The 16,078-nt window shown below is 44.6% G+C and overlaps 1 long non-coding RNA gene across 2 annotated transcripts in view; it reads left to right on the top strand.

Moving 5' to 3' along the window:
* LOC108447404 overlaps positions 1-16,078 on the top strand; it is a 33,698-nt gene that overhangs the window by 7,589 nt on the left and 10,031 nt on the right. The window lies entirely within an intron of this gene.

The following is a 16,078-nucleotide window of genomic DNA, read 5'->3' as shown; positions in this document are numbered from 1 at the left end:
ATGCCAACAGCCCCTGCACAACTGGAAAGTACAGAGCCATCCCAGTGTGTACCAGAAAAAGGAGAAGATGACATGCAGCGATGTGTCTGTCTGCCTGCCTTGTCTGTCTGTCACAAGGCTAGTAAAGCAGTGACTCTGTGTTTTTTGTAGGATATATGGGAGCTTGGTGCTGTGAAATCACCTTTGTTCTTGCTAGAGGGACTGTTGGATGGTCACACAGGAAGGTGAGGAGCTAGTGCAGGCTTTATTCAAGCTTCTTGGCAAACAAAACTTTCTAAGGCATACATGGTATTAAATCCTTTCACAGGTACAGTGTAGCATCCCTTTAGGGCCAGGGTCAAGTTTACTCAGTCAAACCTACCCACTCCCTTATGAAGCTGCTCTTGCTGCTTTCTGGCAGGCAAGTGATGGATACCCAGAGGGATAATGCACATGGTCATAAAGGGGTGAGAGTGTAAATACAGTCCAAGTCTCATCTCTTTCACTGGGGGCTCTGAAGAGCACATTTGGATAACCTATTCTGCATGTTCACCCTGGAGATCATGAACCCTTTTTCCTAGAGAGCTGTGCCTTCAGCTTTTGTGACAGGCAATCTCCGACTGAAGGTTTTTCTGTGATGGACTTCTTTATAATACATCCCTTCTCTGTGGACTTGCTGGTGCACAAGGAAGGTTATCCTCCTTCCTCCACCCCTTGGGCCACTGACCCAGACAAACTCTTCTTGTAGATCTGGAAGAATTTAATTTTCTTCAAAATTCGTATCTATCCTTGAGACTCATGGTTGGCTTTGGCTAACAGGCTCAGGGCTGCCTGGCATGGTATTTCTGACAGGAAATTACCCTGCCAGGGTATTTTCTGAGGGGACAGGCAGGAAGGGCAGGAGGGTCAGGAAGAAAAACAGACACACATTCTGACTCCTGGCACTTTTAGAAAGAGTCGAGATGAATGGCTGTGGAGGGTGACCCCAGGTGGGATCTTGTTGCTGCCCCAGAACCCTGCCCAGACAGAGCTGCAGTTCACAGTCCACCAGCAGCACATGCCTGTGCCTTGCACTAACAGGCCTTACCAGGCCCTGCCTGGACATCCCAGAGCCGTGTCTGACACTGGTTCCCTCACCAGCTATGATCCTGACCCTCACCCACACACCTACATCCTGTCTCCTTTCCTGGGGAGTTTCCCAGTGCTGAATCCTTGCCAGTTCCTTCCTGGCCCTGGATGCCCACAGCGCATTAACCAGGAAGGAAGAGTCATGGGTGTTTGTCCCTAGCTGCAGCCAAGCCAAGCCATCGTATTTCAGAGAGCATCCTCCCCCCAGCCCCAGCTCTCACTGACACCTAAGTTATTCATCAAAGGCAGGAAAAAAGCCTTCCTGGTTTCAAGCCCCTGGGGAACTGGGACATGGCTTCAGCATGATAAAACGCAGAGCAAATGGTGATTCAATTTTGATTCAAAGCCCCTGGTGAAGGGCACAGACAACTTGGTTTTACCTCTTTTTTTCCTTGAAAAGGCAGTTTTCCACCAGTATCACATCCTGGGAGGGACAAGAACACACGTTCTCCTTCCCCAGGGCCAAAAATGGGAGGGTTTTGTTAGGGAAGTCCATTGAAGGGAAGCCCACAAAATCCACATCAATTGTCTCCACCTAACAAGTACCATTCAGCTGCTGTACCATGACTCAGATTGCATGGAAAATGCTACAAACTGCTTTCTGGGGGTAGGAATGCAGGTATTCCTGCTTCCAGTGAGCAAGGTGAAGAGGCTTTCTGGAGCACCACAGCTGCTCTTGCTGATACACACCTTGAAAGCCCCACAAGTGATGCTCTGGGGACAAGCCTACAGAACAAGTTTACATAACTGCAGTTCAGGCTGGGTGGGTTGAATCACCACTTGGGTCACTGTCCTAATATGGGCAGGATGTAAAACTCTGGAGTTTAAAGAGGGAACTGACACTAGGGTGTAGGGATGAAAATAATGAAGTGTTCCTTTATTTCAGTAATAGTGTCTGATCTCCAACTGAGAGAGGGAGTTTTTCAGAATGCAGGCACATGCCTTCTGTGGTTTGTACCACCTGACAACCATTGAAGCTATAAAAACTCTCAAGTAAGTCTTTTCTGTGGTGAATGGAAGAGAAAACTGCAAAGGAGCCCTCTAAAAACAACTGACCTCTGCAAACATTCAGTACTTTGTAAAATCAAGGACTGATAACGCCGGTGAGAGAGCAACACAGCTTGCAGTCGGCACTGTGTGACCTCTGCAGCTGAGAGGCTGGTTTCCAAAGTGAGGGTGGAGAGGAGGTGAGGTGTGTGGCAGTGTTTCTGATTTTCGGAGCTCTCTAAACACAGACACAGAGACTGGTTTTAGAAGAAACTGTTTATTCTGTGCAGAGTGCAAGGTGAAGGTTTCCACAAATCAAGTACACCAAGTGGTAGAAAGTTTTAACTTTTATTCAGTAAAATTTACATGAATCCACCTCTCTAATACATATTCTCCGCCTACTTAATGCATATTTATTTAGGCCGCATAATCTTCCACGATGCTTGAAACATAAAGTTCTTTTTTTCATTAAGCAACTTCTATTGTAGACGTTATCTGATGACATCAATTACATTTACAAAAGGTGAGAGAAGTCAGCTTGAAGACATCAATTCCTTTTGTAGAATTCAGCCTGGGGACAAATAACTCAGCTTGAAGACGTCAATAGTAGCAGAACCCCATAGGGATCAAGGAGGAAACAATTCGTTTTCATATGCTTGCAGTAACTGGAACTTCTTTCTTTTTCTGTGGGTGTTTTGTTTATTTTTTAGTATCTGATAAAAAGGTGTGACAATCGATTATTCTTTTAGCCCAACCTAAAACCCAAGGGGACTCAGCAGCAGACAGGTCTGTGACACTGAACTCAACAATGTTCAGAGAAAACCCTCAGTGACAGATCCCCACTGGAGCTGCTGGAACAAATCTCTTAGGGCACCTCTACTGCCACCGCAGGGACGTCAGCAAGCAATGCCACAGCCCCACGGTGCTTGGCTACAGACATGCATGGGGCATCTGCAGGACAACTCGGGATTTTTTTGTTAGCCTGGCACTGTGTCAGGAATGATAAGTTCTATGCTTTTACAGAGAGAATCAGTTTAGACTCAGAGACATCCTAGGAGCACTGGTACAACTCTACCAGCAGCCAGAGCAAATCTGCTGCAGGTCATAGAACAGAGTAGAATCATTTAGATTGGAAAGGACCTCTAAGATCATTGAGTCCAACCTTTAAACCAGCACTGCCAAGTCCACCATTAAACCATGTCCCTGAGTGCCACATCTACATGTCTTTTAAGTATCTCCAGGGATGGTGACTCCACCACTTCCCTGAACAACCTATCCTAATGCTTGACAACTCTTTCCATGAAGAAATTTTTCCTGATATCTAGTCTAAACCTTACCTGGTGCAACTTGAGGCCATTTCCTCTTGTCCTGTCACTTGTTCCCTGGAAGAAGAGGCTGACCCTCACCTAGCTACACCCTCCTTCCAGGGAGTTGTAGAGATAAGGTCTCCCCTGGGCTTCCTTTCCTACAGGCTAAACAACTCCAGCTCCCTCAGCCACTCCTCGTAAGACTTGTGCTCCAGCTCTCTTGCCTTTCTCTGGACTTGCTCCATCTCCTCAATGTCTTTCTTGTAGTGAGGGACCCAGAAATGGACACAGGATTTGAGGTGTGGCCTCAGCAGTGCTGAGTACAGGGGGATGATCCCAGCCTTGGGCCTGCTGGCCACACTATGGTGTCATCTACAAAGGGGTGCCCTTGATCTCCTCATCCAGATAATTAATAAAGCTATTAAACAGGGCTGGCCCCAAAACTGAGCCCTGGGGACACCACTCATGACCAGCCACCAGCTGGATGTAGCTCTCTTCAGCACCACTCTCTGGGCCAGGCCGTCCAGACAGATTTTACCCAGCAAACTCTGCACCCAGCCGGCCATGGGCTGCTACTTTCTACAGGACAAGGCTGTGGAAATGGTGTCAGAGGCTTTACTAAAGTCCAGGCAGGTAATATCCACAGCCCTTCCCTCACCCACTAAGCTCCTTGTCATAGGAGATCAAGTTGGTCAAGCAGGACCTGCCTTTCATGAACTCATGCTGGCTGGGCCTATGTCCTGCACATGCCATGTGATGGCTCTCAGGACGATCTTCTCTATGGCCTTCCCTGGCACTGAGGTCAAATTGACAGGCCTATAGTTCCCCAGATCCTCCTCCTGACCCTTCTTGTAGACAGGTGTTGCACTTGCTAACTTCCAGTCACCTGGGACCTCCCAGGCTAGCCAGGACTTCTGGTAATGATGGAAAATGGCTCAATGAGCACTTCAACTGGATCTCTCAGTACCTTGGGTGGATCCCATCTGGCCCCATAGACTTGTGCATGTCCAAGTGCTGCAGCAGGTCACTGACCATTTACATTCAGATTCCTCCTTAACAAGTATGCATCTAAATAATTGCTAAAACACTTCTGATACAGAATGTGGGTTGAAATTTCTCATCTTCATTGATTCCTATGGATTGAAAGCACATGCCAGTCTGTTAATCAAAGGCAAAACTAGGCAGTAGGTGGGAAAACCAAAGGCACAGAGGAAACTCCCTCACACTGATTTTACAGTTCCCCTTCAAGTGATGCCTAAACTGCAGGAGGCAGCTTAAATAATCTCCTGTATTATTGCCTCCATCCACTGCTCCATTTCCTTCTGCGTCAGTTGTAAACTTGTGTAAACCAACAGTCCACAATATTCCTTTTTGCTCTTTTGCAAAGACAGTACAGGGCTAGCAGATAGGCTATGGTGGGCTAAATATAATTTCTTCTTAAGAAGAAAAGAGATATGAAAATTCTTTCAGGCACAGTAGCTATGGAGAAGTCTTGGAGGAAGGTCAATGCTTTGCTTATGCCAGTACATCCCACTTGTAGTAATATATTCATAGTTTGTGAAAGGTTTAAACTAACATAAAGGTGTGAAGGGTGGAAAAATACTCTCCTGCTGAGCTGTGAGTGTGCTCTAGTGCAGGGGCAGGGAAGCCAGCTGGAGGCAGCAGGACAGTAAAGTCCTCCAGGTCTGAGTTTTCTTCCTTGAGACTGCAGGGCTGTTACGGAGATGGTGATTCCCAGCAGCACTTCAGTGTGATACTGCATGGGAATACATCACCCTGAAGGGAAACCTAGCAAGTTTCCTGGTTCCCACTCCTTTAGGGAAGCTATGTTGTTGCCTTGATGTTCAGTAGAGAAAACCTTTTAACCCTTTAATTTACTTCTGTTGCATTCTGGAGAGCTGCACCACAAGTGACATTGCTTTGGCTGGTTTCATTAGCAGTATATGAGAGTGTTCAAAATGTAGCTCATGCAAAGTTCTGTCATGTACCAAGAACCATCAAAAATTAAAAAATGGTCTTGAGTAGGGCTGTTTGCAGACACCGGAGTTTCTGTGACCAACTTACCCAGTGCTAGGAATAGAGATGATATTCCCATGGCAAAGCTCCTGGAGTTCTACTGACAAAACCAGCTACATGACATTTGACATTAGTGTCACTGTAATGGCTGTTAGCAGTGCATGTGCTTCATGTGCAGTGGTATGATTGCAAGACAAACTGGTACAGGCCATGTCTAAACCTAGTAGAAGGAAAATGAGCAAGGAGCCCATGTAAAGGGGAAGCCTCTAACAGCTGAGCCTTTGTGATGCTTAGCATAACAATTGAAGATGCCAGCACTGGCAGCTCTCTGCACTCCTGTTTCTTCAGCAGACCCTGTCCTCACTAGCAGAGCTGGTGGATCTGCATCCTGCATATGCCTTAGGGTCCCAACTGAAATTCTAGCGTACCCAGAGAGCTACCATTTATTAGAATAAAGTACCAAAAGTGTAGAGAACAGCAGTTTTGTGTTAAGATTTTGGTGCATGGGCAAATACTCCATTCTGTCTGGTCCCTCATAGAAAAAGAAACCTCTGGCTTTGGTTCCTGGTGGTCCAGAAGGGTCAGTAGTATCTGTCCTGGCTGGATTTACCAGAGTGTGTCAGACTTAAAAGGGGTTACAAAGCGGACTTTAGTTAAATCAGCACAACTTCCCTGTATAGAGTTTCTTACAGTACCGACCTAAAAAGGAAGCAGAAAACAAAAACTTAAGAGTTCCCCCAGTCCCCACAAATCCCTGGGCTCTGTATTCTTTTTCCTGAAGAGCTGGAAAATATGTCTGTTTCCTTCTGAAAAGGATGAACTCCCTGTGGATTTCAAACTGCATTTTCCTATATCTGAGTTTATACAGTCACAGTTTCTGAGGATTCAATCCCTTCATTCATAAGGCAGAAAGGAAGGGTGAAAAATTCAGGCTATTTCAGCATTTTCACCATCAGGCCACATCAAATCCTCATAATGAATGTGGTCTGTGCTGAGATTTTCAGAATGCTCCCAGAAGGAGTGCCATGGCACAGTAATGAAGAGACTACTGTTCCAAGTGTCTAAGTAATTACTTGATTTATAGGAGAGCGTTCCGAGAAGAAATCCTTTATTTATAGAAGAACTCCTCCATTCTGGCCTTGTGGAAAGGCACACTGGTCACTGTCACTGTGCATTCCCAGCCAAGCTCCCAAAGACACAGTGAAAAGCTAACATTCTGCTATAATTCAGTTGTAGGAGCATCAACAGAGCATCCTTGCCGATGGGTGCTGTGGGGCGGGGGTTAGGGGTGGGGACAGGGAGAGCGGGGAGGTGACAGCTGGGTGAGAGGAGAGGGCGGGTGGCAGAGGGCACGTGGTACACAGCCAGAGCAGCAGCAGAGAGCTCTGAGAGGATCTGGAAGGATCCAGAAAGGATCTGGAAGGATCTGGGAGGGGAAGAGTGCAGGAAAGAGGAAACAGAAATGCAAACGGAGAACAGAGCAAGCAGATTTGCAGTGTGCATGGAACAAGATCTGCACGGAGGATTTGGAGGGAAGCATGTGGCAAAGGCACCATGCCAGAAGAGGAAGATGAGCAATTTTTGGCTACTTATGCAACAAAGCTGTACCTACAGGTGCTGACAATAGCCACTACATCCATCAGTCTTGGTAACGGCCACTGAACAAGTGCTGACAGTAAACAAAGCATTTATATCTATTCCAAACCAACTGAACTGGCTACGGTTCAGAGGAAGTTGTGATGGGGTAAGCTTTTTGTGGAACTGCATTTACCACACTGGTTCTGGTCACTTTGCCTTCTGTGCATCTCTCAAAAAGTATTCAGGGAAGTTTTATTACCTTTAGTTAACTGTGCTCCCCAAAATGCAAAGATCCCAAGATCATAATGAGAAAGGTCAAAATGTTTATAATTAAATATTTCCTTGGGGAGAAATGATGATTTAGAAAAATCAGTCCTTGCATTTGGTAATTTGTAATTTCCAGGGAAAAGTCCGTTTTTTTGTGGGAAACATCTAAGTAAAACTTGAAATATCAGGTGAATTTAATTTTCTTTCTGTTTATGAAAAAAAATTCTTCAAAATTACTATAAATCAAGGAACAACATGTATTCAGGGTTTAGAAATGGAAGTAGAGATGCTCATATTCTAAATCAGGGTAATTTAAGGGGTTGTGAGGAAAAATACACTGCAACAGTGATCTAAGAAAAACTGTAACGCACATTGTTTTGTGCACATTAGTCTTCAATGACTTTCCCAGACTTTGCTGACTGCATTCTGGGAGGGCACCACCAGGTCATGTTTCATTTTCTTTTTCCTATTGCAGCTTTCAAATCCCCCTCAGCTTCAGCAAAGCTAGAGAACACGTAAAAAGAAAAGACCAGGGGGAAAAAAAAAGGCAACAGTTTAACACTGGCGCTAGGGAAAAGTGAAAAGTTAAAGGATAGCAGGCTCGAATAGTTATCCACCACACATTTTCCCCAATTGGAAACAGTATAAAAACCGGAAAAAGAAAAAAGTAAATTCCTTGTTGAAGGAATCCTGCATGAGAATTCGTTTCACATTCTCACTGGCAGAAAGAGGGGGCAAAGGGGTGATACTATTACCAAGTGAAAATAGAGTTCCAGATATTTGAAGAATATGTGTGTAGGCTCACACATGCTCTCACATACACAAAAACATAGTCCCCTGCTGTCTGCTAGACCAAGTAGCAACCTGCCTTCTCAGATAGATTTCAAATTCATAATTGATTTTAAGGCAGATTACTTGCTAAGGTGCAATAGTAGGACATATTTTCATGGGCAAAATTGTTACTGATTTTTCTGTTTATTTAGAGAATTTCTTAGAGACTTTATAGAAAGTGGAAATGGGTCCATATCAGCACAAGAAGGACTTGAGCTTTATCAACATTTAAATTTCTGGCTGAGGATTATGGGTGAGAGGATTTTTATTAAGATGTCCTTGTTAGGGTAGCATTAAATTCTCAGGGGACTGGTTTTCTGAAACAGTAGAGGGATTCATAATTCCTTTCAAGAACAATGTTTTCAATTGAGAAAACAGTCTCATTATGAAATACGCGTTTTCCTTCTCTTCTGCCTCAATGTTTCCTAGCAGACTATGCAAGCAAAAACAACTTTTGTTTCAAGTATTTTGTTTTGCTTATAAGCTCTTTCATTTTCTGCTTCCTTCCTTTTTGTTTCCTGACCTTGGCAAGAAAATTTGTGTGACTCGGTGTTAACTTGAATTCTCTTTGGGAGGGGGCCAACTTCTCCACAATGACTTTTGGGTGCATATAGAGATTAATTCCCCTTTCTGAGTAAGAAAGTCTCAGTCTAAATTCGTGTAACTAAAGACTGTATAACTGGAATTGATTCTCAAAATAGAAAATAGAAAGAGAAAGAACTGTGAAATGGAAATCATATACAGTGGGAATCTGTTATTTTTAGAACTTCCAGGTAAAGTCCAACTCCAGAGTGTGGATGATATTTAGGATTTTACCCATCTTTTTTATTTTATTGTTCAGTAGTTAAAACTTGGAGTCATTATAGAAGATGTTGTTGTCAGGCCAGTCTCACTAGCCACCTCCCCGTCCTTCCTTGTTTGCCTGGAAGTTCCCAGCTTTTGAGATTATGGTGTAAATGTAGAAGAGACAGAAGTCAGTAGGAAATGAGTGAATCAGTTGTCTAATGTGCTGTGTGTCACATAGCAGGAATTCCAGTATTTTCAGCAGTCCTTTTGCTCCCTTGTGAGAGCACGGTTGTTTCATATTGTCCTTTTAAGATAAGAAATTTTGGGCACTAGCAGTGTATGGTGCTGCATCAGTGTCATTCTTTGATGACCCTGGCTTGCCAGTGTCTGGTTAGAGTGGCTGCCAGCAGGACCACAGAAGGCTAGTGTCCCCTGAGCAACGCACGTAACCTGCGGAAGCTTCTGTTTTTCAAAACTGCTTGAGAATAAGCTTCTGCACTTCTGCAGCACCATACACTGCTAGTGCCCAAAATTCGTGTTGGGAGAATGCAACTGTCTTCCTTTTTGTTCCCATTTCCTTCCTGTCCTTACAGTGGTGTTCTGGGGAACCTGGTTGGAGGCAATGACCTCAAGGACAGCAGGCTGCACGCTCCCATGCAGACACTTTCTTTAATCAGAAATAAAAGTAATCAGAAATAATCATGGGCTTCAAGAACTCCCCCATGTCAGATTAACCCCACACCCAGAAGCAGGAAATACGTTGTCCTTTAGTCAGAGACAGGGTCAGTGATGTTTCTTTCTCTGATTATGAAACGGGGAGTGTTGCAGTCACCACTTGTATTTCCTGATAACAGCAATACTGAGTTGTGTTGTCAGATACCTCACTGCGGAAGGAGATGCTGTCACATTTAATCCCACTGCCTCCCAAGGAATGGATGGAGCAGGATGCTGTAGACGATCACAGTGGATGGGTGCCAGGCACCAGGAAACCACGGAGCCTCTGTCACCCAGAAAGGTTCCTGTGAGAGCACCCACTGTCATGGGGAGCTCCAAGTTGCAGATGAGATCCTGGTATCTTTAGGAGACAGCTACCTCTTGTTCTTTCCAATGATTAAGCATATTGATGCCAGATTACACAAGTGCATGAGGTGCTGATGCGATGTGGGGGACCATCTGTGGAGGTGTGAGGAGATGGGGATGTCCAGAGTAATTTTGCCTCTACCATCAGCACTGAGTTTCTCCAGCTTGTGGAGAGGAGACAGAATCAGGAATTAGCACATGGAGTGCAGAAAGCACGTGGTGGTTTTGACTGGGCTTTTTTTTGGATGAATATCCCAAACGATGAATATCCCCTGAGCCCCTTAGCTTCCTTCTCACCCTTCCCTTCAGGCTCACTCTGTGCACTCCTGCCCTTTCTCTCCTTCCAAACCCTTTCCACCCTTTCCCACTTCCTTGTTGTGATTACCTTTCCATTTCACTGACCTTTCTGTTATGGATATGACACTCCTCCCTCTGCCCAGCACCCACCTGGGTCTAGCGGTGCTCAGCCACATTTGCATTTGCAGAAGGGCAGCAAGCCTCTTCTTGTGCAGAACTGCTCTGAGTTTGGTGTTGCATCTAAGCAGTGAGTCTCTGAATTAACTGAGGGCTGTGAAGCAACTGCTGTGAACAAATGCATTTTTTATTTTTGATTTAGTTTCTGAGACAGGTATTTATTAAGAAAAAGATAAACACACATGCTTACACAGACCTTCTCCACAAAATGTACTCTCTTTTACTAATCAGAGAAGGGACCAAGCAGTAGTATGTGCAAAGTATGAAGAACATGAAGTAACCCTATCTCCTCTGAAAATGTTCAAATGAGTTTGGATAACTAGACTGATTTCTGGTTGATCTTCTGGATAAACAGAGGCTTTTGAATAGGGAGAGAGGGGGGAAAAAAACCCCAAGAAAATAAGAACTATATTTTTAAGGACTTATTTAAGCTCTAATCAAGCACAATTTTTATGGTGTGACAGAAGATCATCTTCAGCTTCTCAGTTTAACCCTAGGAAGACAATAGATTCACTTGGAGACTAAAGGCCTTAACATTAGGGAGAAAAGATCTTGCAATCTTTTTGACAAAATTTATAAAGGTCTTCTGTTAACTGAAATGAACTGCTGCCTAACAGGCAGAAGAATTTGGCTCTATGACAGAGCAAGAACTGAGTGCAATGTTAAATTACTACAGACCAGAACTTGTTGAGAAGATGCTAGGCTGATCCTTCGCTCTGTTAAAAGTATCATTTCTGTGAGTCATTCTAGTATACAATCCAACTCACAGCCGCCTCCAGGAATCCTCTCCTTCTTCCTGGTGGGAATTTTCCCTGTGCAATAGCAGAGGCTGCTGTGTTTTCATAGAAAAGAAATCCATATGTCCTTCCCATGTACGCAACTGTCAGGTCTGTGGTTTTCTTTGGTAGTTACAGTATTTTGACCATATGATCAATTTCTTCCTTCACTAACTCTGAGTGCAATGAGCAATTGTATTTGGAAGGCACTGTAGCTAGTGGTGTCATGAAATATTGACAACTCTTGCTCTGTCTCCTAAAGAAAAGTGAAAAGCTCTGGGGACATCACAGACTGTGATGCTCTGCTAAACATCTTTTTCCCAATGCAGGAGTGATTGCTGCCCCAGCCAGCAGCGCCAGCTGTTGTGCTTGTACTGCTCAGGGCTAGAGTACAGTGACTGTATCCAGGTCACAGTGGTCTTGCCCCAGCCCTCTGTGCTCCCTGCAGTGCAGCTGGAGCTTTAGGACATGACCAGCGTTTCTTATGTGTTTTCTCAGTTCAAAATGTCTGAAACAATGAGAGGGCAGCCCACGCAAAGGTACTTCTATGGCATGAGGCCTACGGACACTTCCAGGCTGCAGCATGCCAGATGTGTGAGGTGAGGTCATGGGGAAGCTGGTGCCTTGGGGAGCCTCTGGGGGACAGGCAGGACAATGTGGAGTAACAGTAGCCAAACCTGTTGCAGATCTCCTACACTACATCCTCAGGCCATCCTGGGGTGAACTGTTTTCCCCATTGCACCTGAGCTTGGTTAACAGTTGGACTTGATGATCTTAGTGTTCTTTTCCAACCTTAATGATTCTATGGTTCAGAGGGAACCAGCTGCCCTCTCCAAAAGATAGGAAATGAACCTGTACTTCTCCAGGGTGGATGAGCATGGGGCTAGGAGTCATGGTGGGACTGTGTTAACTCATATGCTGGATGAGGGTATGACGCCACAGCCAGAACAGCATCTGCTCCCACCCATAGAACAATAGAGTCCATAAGGTTGGAAAAGACCTCCAAGATCCTTGAGTCCTACCATTAATCTGACACTAACATTTCACCATTTTGTCATATGTGCCAGTGATTTTATCTTGTCATCAAAAGACCAGACCTCGAAGGCTTCCTGGAAATGGCACCATGACCCCAATTCTCATTGACTTGGGGATGCAAGAGAGACTGTCATTTTGCTGAGGCCCAGAAGCATTTGAACATGACTCCAAGTGCAGCATAACTGCATAGAATGCCCTTGAAAGGGCATGTCTCACTCTTCTCTGTTGCTGGCTGGCCTTCCTGCTGCTTTCCCAGAGTCATTTAGTGAGCAGGTGGCCAGACATGGAGCTGGAGCCACCTGTAGAACAGCCAGAAAGAGGATACATCTACTAGAGACTGACAGGTTGGCAAGAGCCAAGCTATCCCTTTGAAGAGCAATCCCCAATCCTCAGTTGCAGGAGGATATGAGCCAGCAGGGTTGTCCTGGCACCCAGTTGCAAGCCCAGTCCTGCTCTCTCCCACATTATTCCTGGAATTTCCCCTCCTCTCAGTATGTGGTAGGTGTCTTGTAGCCGTTGTCGGGGGCACAGGGAATCCTCAGGATGCAATGGGGGGGGATTGGAGAGTTTGTCTGTTGTCAGCCCACCTCCCAGGGACAAGCAGGAAAACTGGGATGGCTCAATTAAAACTGCAAACTCAGTCCACAGAAATGAAGACAACTTAACTGTACCCCAAGCATGCTTTTACTTGTAGAAATGGAGTTCACACCTTTAGCAGAGCCTTCTTAACTTTCTTGAGAGTCAAGCTAGCCCTATTTAGATAAACATTCAGTGATTTCCAGAGGAAGACAAGAAGCCTTTTTAATGTCAATGTAAATATGGCCAACAGGCACCCCATCTATGTGGGTAACAATCTTCAGCTAACAAGCCTTGCCTTGGGCTACTGGCTGAGAGGGGAATTTTGGTAATGTGCCCTTTGACAAAGAAACCTGAACAAACAGGGTCTGACAAATTCAAGTAAGAAAGCACCAAATGGCAGTCACTTGCCTGCACAGGATACTCAGAAATAAGTGTAAGAAATGCAGCTTAAGGATCCCAGTCTTCGTAAGGACAAACACACACTTGTGTCTCATTTTTCCTAGGGTGAGTCAGGAATAACAGTATCTATCATGATTCAGCATGAAATAAGCTTGTCACTAAGAACAATGTCCTACCTGGACTATAACAGAAAAAAGAAAAGGGAAAAAGGAAAATGTATTTTAAAGAATTAGATTTGAAAATTGGCCATGGACTCACATCTCTGACTCCAGCTGTGTCTGGTTACTGACTGCAGCTGCTGTTTAGAGCTTTAATCTAATATCATAAGAGGAGCTCATCTAAACTGAACCCACTGCACTGTAAACTGGGGAAAAACCTATTTACATAAGGGTTTATACTTTGTGCATACTTTAACATTTTATTCCTGCTAGAAGAACATTACTTTTCTACCAGCTGATGGAAAACACCTCAGGAAAACACCAGTTGCAGCTTCCTGTCTGTGAGCACACTGCCAGGATACTGATGATGTGATTGATGCCTGTCCCAACAGTATAGTCATCCACTTCCGTCATACAGCAGTGATTGCTCTGGTCAGAGCTTTCATCTGTGCTGGACAAGATACTTCCCCATCCTCTCTATTCCCTCTTTTAAACCTAGCAACAGTTTTGGTAACATCTTTGTTTGCTGTCCTGCTTCCCAAGAGGGGAATAAATGGACTTTTGTCATTGGAAAAACCCAGCATGAACCATGAAGGCCTCAATGAAGAGATGAAAGGCAGAGATACTGAGATGAAAAAAAACACACAAAACTTGTGGAGAGGTGGATGTCTTTGAAATGCAGAAGGCCTGGCCCTAAGGCAAATGAAAGCAAGGAGGGAGCCAGTTGCAATGCAATCCTGCCTGATTTCCTTTTAAATGTGGGGAATTTTCTCCTGGTATTCTTGCAAAGTATCTTGTCCAAATATGCAAAACCCCTCCTTTTGTTTGTGTCATCTCTGCATTGTTTTCTTGAAGATGCCTTATGGTTCTTCACTTGATATCCTGAATAAAACTCACTCTACTTTTTCCATAATAGTGTTGCTTTTTATAAAAGCTCTGTAGGGAACATCCCTGTAATGTCTGCTCTACAGGCTCCAGAGTCACAGGCAGTGCCTGCCTTCTGTAGGACTCCCTCACCTTCAAGAGTAATGCAAGGGTACTTGAAATTACTACTATACTCCTTGTTGAGACCACACCTATAAGCTCCCTTTACTTAAAATGAGGGGCTTGCATGGAAGACCTGTATTAGCCATGCCTACAGCTATACCCCTGTCCTAAAGCAAGCTGTCCAGAAAAGTGCAGTATTTTTACTGCCTCTTTCTGTTCATATGTAAAATAAGGGAATGTAGGACACTTCCCCTGTGACCCCAGTACTCAGTGCTCTGCAGTAACAGGTTTGGTCTCCTCTGAGGTTCAGCCCAGCCTTGAAGAGTTACTTCTGGCCTCTCAGAAGCTTCTCGAAGCAGTTGTCCTACACCTGCTTGCATAGAAATCCTATACTTCCTTGCAAAAATGCTCTACAAGGCATTGCCCCTAGCAATAGCAGAGAGGACTTTGTGTTTTCAAACCTGGGCTCACACAGGTGCTGGGAGTGCTCAGCCCTGCCCAAATACTCAGATGTACACACTGGCCAGTGAGAGAGATCTTGGCATGCTGTGCACCTGACTTAGTACAAAAACACCCAGAACAAACGAAAAAACCTAACAGAACCACTGGTAGAAATTCCTGAGGCAAATAAATCTGTGGACTCATTATATGTAAAACCTTTCCAGCAATATCAGGTCAGTTAGAAGTATGGAGGGTTTTTACTAACATGGTTATGCCACTAAAAGCACTAACGTAGATTCAGTTATACCAGTACAGATTGCTTTTTACTCAGGTTTGCTTTCCAGAATGAAATAATCATACTAGAATACTACAAGATGGAGTTCCTCTTGTGGAGTCTTTGAGCATTTTAGGCTGTTAGAAGACATGGTAGCAAAAGCTGTCTATTCTCTGGACAGAAATCCAAGGATCTCTCAGTCTAAGTTACTACAAGAGCCTCCTATCTGGGTAAACTGGCAGATTCACAGCAACACTGTGGTGCAAAAAAGTTTATTCAAGTATTCATACACTTGAATCTATATATAGCTTGAATGGGAAAACATGGAGAGAGATTTTTGATGAAGAAGGCTTCCAATTTACCCACGGTGACAGAGATTGAGGAGAGAAGGGAAGACTGGGAGACAAGTACTAGAAAAGGTTGGAGTCCTGAGTCAGGGAAGGCAAGGGTTTCGTGACCACTGCTGTCTGTGAGGAGAGGGGTGGACAGATCAAGACAGTTGTTAATAGAGTATTTGTGAGGTTTAGCTAGGAAAGAGGTGAACAGAATCTCAGCAGAGTGCCATTTGGAGGCTCTAGACTGAAGATAATGTAAAACCCTTGTGCCAATGAGCTTAAAGGGAAAGAAACCCAGAGGTCTTCACTTAAAAAGCAATAGAAATTGAGTCTCTTGTTCAATAAGGGCAACACACATTCATAATATGAAGGAAAGAACCAGAGGAAAGTGAGGGTGGAGCTACAGTCAGTGTTCTGAGCCAATGTCACAGCTTGTGGCCACTGAAAGAGGAAGGTCCCAGCCCGCCACCCACTGCCCCCTTTCTCTCCTTGGCCAGATGTTGCCTCTTCCCCTGCCCTGCTGGCTTTCAATTCACTACTGTAAATTCAGCCAAATAAAAACCTGGAGGAAAAAAATCCAAGCTAAAAGCCTTAGAAAGACATTTTCTGCAGGGTTAGTGAATGGAATTGGCCCAAAGAAATACCCAGTGAGCTGGCATTC

Source organism: Corvus brachyrhynchos, unplaced genomic scaffold (genome assembly GCF_000691975.1).
Source record: "Corvus brachyrhynchos isolate BGI_N302 unplaced genomic scaffold, ASM69197v1 scaffold6, whole genome shotgun sequence".
Lineage (NCBI taxonomy): Eukaryota > Metazoa > Chordata > Aves > Passeriformes > Corvidae > Corvus > Corvus brachyrhynchos.
Note: the sequence above shows the minus strand (reverse complement) of the source record. Positions and strands in the feature narration are given on the sequence as shown.